The 6,000-nt window shown below is 42.2% G+C and overlaps 1 pseudogene across 1 annotated transcript in view; it reads right to left on the bottom strand.

Annotated features, from left to right (window-relative positions):
- Nucleotides 1-220: 220 nt before the first annotated feature.
- Nucleotides 221-6,000, bottom strand: part of LOC309565934 — a 29,006-nt pseudogene continuing 23,226 nt past the window's right edge. The window contains exons 4-6 of the transcript in view: nt 4,233-4,367; nt 2,807-2,895; nt 221-395 (exon numbers count right to left, since the gene is read on the bottom strand). The product of the transcript in view is annotated as an uncharacterized misc_RNA (transcript). The remainder of the gene's footprint in view (nt 396-2,806; nt 2,896-4,232; nt 4,368-6,000) is intronic.

The following is a 6,000-nucleotide window of genomic DNA, read 5'->3' as shown; positions in this document are numbered from 1 at the left end:
TCCGGATCGCTGGGATTCCAGTGGATCTAATTCTGCTGCAAACTACAAGTTCCAGCTGGCCGGAGCAAATAAATAGAATGGTCCGGGGACAGGGGATCTACAGTGCAGGAGTGAGAGGCTAGGCTCCCCTGGCTGATATGAGCAAGCGCTGTGGCCTTGATGGCACGAAGGGCCTTTCCATGAAAGGTATTCAGCCACAGGTTTCTCATCGGTGGAGTGGCTATTCAGGGCCACTTTCACCTACATCCACGCAGAGCACCCAGAACCCCTGGTTTGTCAGGTTGCCAGTCGGGCATTCTTTATCTGACTGCAGGTTCTTCAAAAGCTTGTTCTGGGAGATCCTTTCTCCACTAACCTTGGTAACTCCAGGATTGATGAGCAGGCAGAAGCCCACCCTTTATATTACATTCAGAGACATGTCAGACACCTTCACCCACCCTTTTCTTTATCAAAAGGCCTTTAGCTGGGAAGCACCTTGCTTATCCGCCATTGCCCAGCAACATTTTTGGGCCCCTTCATAGCTAACTGAGGATTTTTGACACCCGAGCTTCAAGGACGTTTTCACACAAATAAATCAGCCTACAACACCTGTTTATATCAAAGGGGAACTCTCATTCAGGTTTTACATATTGTGTTTTGTTATTTATTGTCGTCTGTGGCATCAGGGTGTAGAGGGAGCTGACTAACAAAGAGTCTTCTCTCCCCCCGTCTTGTACCTGGGGTCCCCCTTAAGCTTTGTTGGCCTCTATTGTCAGGTTTACTCTTATTACCATTTCATTGCATATCCCTATAATTCTGTTTTATGCTAATGTTGCAATTTGGGGAATACTCACATTTCACATTCTTCTTACCCTTGTTAACTCAAGAATATCCAGTAAAATATCCATTTGCAATCTGTTATTTCTTTGGTGTCTTTTGTATTTGCATTCTCTCTTTGAATTATGTCAGAACCCAGGTTGTGAGAGGCTTGCAAGGATAGGGCAACCTCTGGGGACAGTCACCTTCCAGCGGCCCCTGGGGGGGGGGGGGGCGCTTGGTGCTGCGTATGCATTTTATTTGATCTTATTTGCTATTATCATTGAGCACAGAGTTTTTTAAAAATAAAATGTGTTCTATGGGTTGGTGGCTGCTCTGTTTCTTGAAATCATCTGTCCTCTGCCCTCCAAAATAGCCGCTGCAGCTGTGAACTTCCAGTGCTGCATGGGTTTTTTGAGCGGCTCCTCCTGTCACAGGCACTCGTTAAAAGTGCAAACTCTGCCCACCCTCTCCAACCCCTGCTCAGTTAATAGAAGCTGTACTATCTCCTATTCCTGCAATGAAAAGAGCTCTATGAAAAGGAGGGGACTGACCCCATTCATAGAACGTTTTAAATTTTGGGACCTGAAAAGCTCTTTTTAACTATCTTGAACCTGTTCTTGTACCAAAATATGGACCATCACAAGCTTTTTTTTTTTTTTTTTACAGAAAACGAAAAGCAAGCGGTGGCGACTGGCACTCTTGGTAAGCTAAGAATCCTATCTTAACACACCATCCCGATGTCGGATGCCCGCTGGTCATTCCACATGGTCCACCCCCCCACCGTTGGCCCAAGCCAAGTGCCCATTACAGTTACCTGTTAGTTAGCTTATTGTTTTCATGACTTGTTGTATTGCCTGGATACTGCTCTTGAATTCCACTCCTTAGCCCTCCCTTAGTCAGAATTTTCTGTTAGAGAGTTATGCACTAATCCAAATACCCAAATGTTTCCTCTACTGCTAGTTCTCTTCTAGCTCCTGTTTTATTTGTTGGATCCCTTAATTGGTTGATCGTATTTTTGTATCCTTGCTAAGTAACGTCTGCTTTCACTTAGATACCCTTTATCTTGCTGCAACTTTGTTTGTTATATAAAAAAAAAAAAGACAAAAATTCAAATGTCTGTTATTTTTGTACTTGTTTTTGCTATCAACTAATACATATTAAAAAAAAAATACAGTACAATAACAGGGACACAGCCCACATAGGTATAGGGTAAGTGAATATATACATGGGATACATGCAGGAGGACTGTCAAAACAGCATACTTCATACAAATGAGAAAGGGTATAGGCAACAGTCTAAAATAATTACAAACAGATATGGCAACAGGTTTGATTATTTTTTTTCAATACAATTTTGCCTAAGCCGCAAAAATTGTGAGTTTCCGTTTTGGCTAAAATGTACCAACAGTCAAATTAGTTTAACAGCGAAAACATTTTTGTTAAAATCACTTCGCTCACCCCCTATATACCATCTATATTTCAAATATATAAAACTTTTGTACTTCCCTGAAACTTTTATATCTTTGCTCATTTTTAAAAACTATAACTAGCATGATTTATAGTATTTATTTTTAGCGGGTCCTTAACAACATTTGTTTGTTTTTTCTTATGTTAAGTTACAATAAAAAAGGCAGATTTATTCCTGCTGTCTGCCCTAAATGACTACCAGAAGGAACGGGTGACTGATTCCTTATCTTCAGCAGCGGCTGAGTGCCCTCTACATGATGATAAATTGCTGGATTGATGAGCATGCAATAGCTGGCAGTGCTTAAAGATCACCTTTTGCTGTTCTGTGATGGAGCAACACTGTAAGTGACAACGGGCATGAAACAGAGAGAAGGAAGTAAAAAGATCTTTTGGTATGAAATTATCAGAAAATAAGACTTCCTTTGTTACTTAGAGCAGCTAAATTCTTATTTAATTTATCTATTTCACTGTGTAGGCAACAAGATGGGGGGAGGGGGCACTGCCATAGAGCGAAATTAAACTCAGTGATAATCACCTCTCACCTCTGCTTCAATGGTACAACGCCCTCAAGGTCCCTTGCCAGCCCTGCCATCTTCTCCCTGGCTTCTTCCAGGTGACGGTCTTCATTCATCTTGATTTGAGAGAAAAGATGGTGTTATGCACCAACAATACCGCACAATGGGAGGTGAATAAGTTGATAATTAAATAAATAGTGATATAATAAATAATACAGTGTAGGAAATTACTCCTATTTGGGGTCGCAACAGACCATGTAAAAACGTATAGTGATATAAAATAATTATTTCTAAATATAAAGTTGCGCTCAACCAAAATACACTTTAATAAAAACAGAGAAATATATAATAAATATAAAGTGCATAAGTGAATACATAAAATCAAATAGAATTGCAGATAAAGGTGCAAAGATACAAATGCAAATAAATATATGTGACTTATGCAGATAATAAGAGTTCCACAATAAATAATTATAAATGAAGGGGACAGTCCACAGTATGTGTACAAAAATAAATTAGGACAGCGCTAGCATCACATCTAGAGTGACTAGTGTATATGGTGAATATTATAGGTGCAAAGTAATCGATATAAATGATATAAAATATATAGATATGAACCAGCAATAAGTAAGAACCAGCAAAAAAACAGCAAAAAATCACAAATATTGAACCAGTATTGAATCACCATCAATCACAATAAATAAAGAATAATTAAAAGAGGCCTTAAATCTTGGTGTGATATAAATATAAGGTGCTCAAGTGCAAAAAAACATCCGATCAAATAGTGCTCAGGTGAGTGGCCCGTCCCTCCAGGTCCCCTACTCACCACAGGTATACATCATATGCGCTTGATAGGATCATGTATGGTTTAGGTGATCGGGCTTCAATATAAATGGTCCCAGAGAATAGGAATGCCTTAGTTAGGATCGCTCCAGAAAGGGTTTCCGTTGTTCCAAGATAATCGAACTGAACTCGCATTGAGTGTATACAGAAAAACGAGGAGCGCTGCTATCAGCGTGCGTTCCACTGAATCCAGGAAGTAAAACCGGATGTGACGATGCGTACTCGTGTGCCGGAAATTACGTCAACGCGTTTCACCCGTAAAGTGGGCGTTTTCAAAGTCCACAGTATATATTAGTGATTCAATAGGTGACAATCCGTTGGATGAAGTCCAGAATATTGTTAGGGATTGATAGTAGCAACAAAACCAGCACTTGATATTGATCTCCAACACCTCCACCAGAAAAACAAGATCACCCGGTGTGCACTAGAGGCTTACCAGATGGAGCAGACCTCTTGATTATAGGGGGTCAGTTCAGGTGCAGGCAGGGAATCACAAACAATCGATACCAGGTATTCAATTGGCACCTCCCATACACCTCCAGATATCCACCTTTATGTCTTCTTATCGCCGGTGATAGATCTCTCAGACACAATGTCCTTTTATGCATACAGAAGAAATCCCGATCTCTCTGGAAGTTTCTCCTTCAACTCCTACGCTGTCTCCAACTTTAGCTCCATCCAAGTTGCTAAAGTTGGAGACAGCGTAGGAGTTGAAGGAGAAACTTCCAGAGAAATCGGGCATATTCTGCAATTATTTCAAAAAAAATATAATAGGATATTTACCTCAAAATCTGAAACAGCCCAGTCAGCAAAAACAAAAGAGACACCGAGGTAAATGTCCCCGGGCGTGCATGGGAGCAGATTCACAAGACCCCTGCTATATGTAATACAATATGTTAATGTGGAGTCATATTTATAGATCCCAATGCACTGTTGTCAGTCAGACACATTGCAACATGCAGGGCGTAAGATGGGTCACAAACTATGTAGGTGGTGGGGAAGATGGAGCACAGATGGATCTTTAGGTCCTAAAAGGAGATTTAGTATAAAAAAATTAGACTATCCCACTTTTACTTTCACCAATTGGGGTGGTATAAAGTACCAATGTTATTTCTAGAATAAGAAACAATGCCAATTCCCAAACCAAACAAATAAGCGTAGAGTAAACATCATAAAATTCCCAAATGAGGAAGGAAAAGGGAGAGGAAGAAGAAAAGATAGGTTGGGGGGGGCAGAAAGGGAAAAGGAGTAGGAGGAGGAAGGGGGGGAGGGGAAAGGGAAAAGGAGGGGGGTCAAATGTGTGTAAAACAAACCAATTACAAGGTAAATACCTGGGGGAGAAAGAACCATCTGCGTGCCATGTGTCAAAGAAATGACAGCAGGGTGGGCCCTTAAATACTGCTCCAACCCCATGACGCTAGCCGATGATGTCACAAAGCCTAATACCTGATTGCGCACGTGCCAATGTGTTGGGCGCATGCGCGTTGCCATCGAGGTTGAGTTGGATTGCATGGAAGGCCGCCTTAATGGCCCAACTGACAAACAGTTATACTTTTTCCCCTGTGCAGTGGTTTTGCACAGAGCAGTCTGGATCCTCCTCTTCTCGGGTCCCTGGCTGGAGCTCTTGGCCTCTCCCTTCTGTTGAGTGCCTCCACAACAAGCAGCTTGCTACGGGGGCCCCCAAAGCTGAGCTGCAGCTCCGTATCTCCATTTAGACACTGAGCTGCCATTCGGCTCAGCCCCCTCTCTCTTCTGATTGGCTAACTGAGTTTGACGGACAGCAGTGCAAGTCAATGGCGCCACTGCCATGTCTCAGCCAATCAGGAGAAATAGTCCCTGACTGCTGAAGCACTCAGGACATCGCTGGATTTATTTACCTCAAAAAGCAAAAACGCTTGGTAAATACCACATAAACAGTGTTAACCACTTGATGACTGCCCAAAATGTTCTGTAGGCTTGTGGCTGCTGTAGACAAAGCAACGTACTGGTATGTCACTGCCTACTTCCAGATTTAGGGCGTGTGCATGCATGCTCCCCTCCCGGTACCCGCTATGATTGTACACAGCGGGAGCCTGTCAGCAAGTCCCGGCCAATGATTCACAGCAGGGACCTCCTGATTGGCTCTGTGCAATCACAGCCTGGAGCTCTGTGTAGGTAAACACAGAGCTCTGTACAGAGGGAGGAATCGGTCAGTTTCTCGGAATGAAATGGAGTCTGCAAAAGACCTGAGACTGGGATGGAGATTTGTCTTCCAACAAGACAATGATCCAAAACATAAAGCAAAATCTACAATGGAATGGTTCACAAATAAACATATCCAGGTGTTAGAATGGCCAAGTCAAAGTCCAGACCTGAATCCAATCCAGAATCTGTGGAAA

Source organism: Pelophylax lessonae (genome assembly GCF_965119305.1).
Source record: "Pelophylax lessonae genome assembly, chromosome: 10".
Classification (NCBI taxonomy): domain Eukaryota; kingdom Metazoa; phylum Chordata; class Amphibia; order Anura; family Ranidae; genus Pelophylax; species Pelophylax lessonae.
This window is presented reverse-complemented; position numbering and strand designations above follow the sequence as displayed.